Source organism: Pteropus vampyrus, unplaced genomic scaffold (assembly GCF_000151845.1).
Source record: "Pteropus vampyrus isolate Shadow unplaced genomic scaffold, Pvam_2.0 Scaffold263, whole genome shotgun sequence".
NCBI classification, from domain to species: Eukaryota; Metazoa; Chordata; class Mammalia; order Chiroptera; family Pteropodidae; genus Pteropus; species Pteropus vampyrus.
In genome coordinates this window covers 1343487-1343816 of record NW_011889044.1, presented here as the reverse complement: position 1 = coordinate 1343816, position 330 = coordinate 1343487, and positions in this window count along the sequence as shown.

Here is a 330-nt window from a genome sequence, read left to right as displayed (position 1 = left end):
TAGATACCTTTTGTAAATACACAAATACACACCCGCACACCGGAGGGCGAAGGAAATGTTTATTTCACTTTTCCGGTTTAATTCAGTGGCAAATTAGATTAGTAACGCTTCCAGGAATTCATCATTTCAAGGCTGAGGTTCCAATTAAGGCCATAGGGTTACCAATTTAATATAAATGAAGTTAATTAAAAAGGCTAAACTACCAATTTAATATAAATGAAGTTAATTAAAAAGGCTAAACGCAGTCTGACCTCTTAATGGGAACGAAGACGAAGCGGCCGTGAGCTGCGTGCGAGGACTTTGGGGCCATGAGGGTCGGAGCGCGGGCCC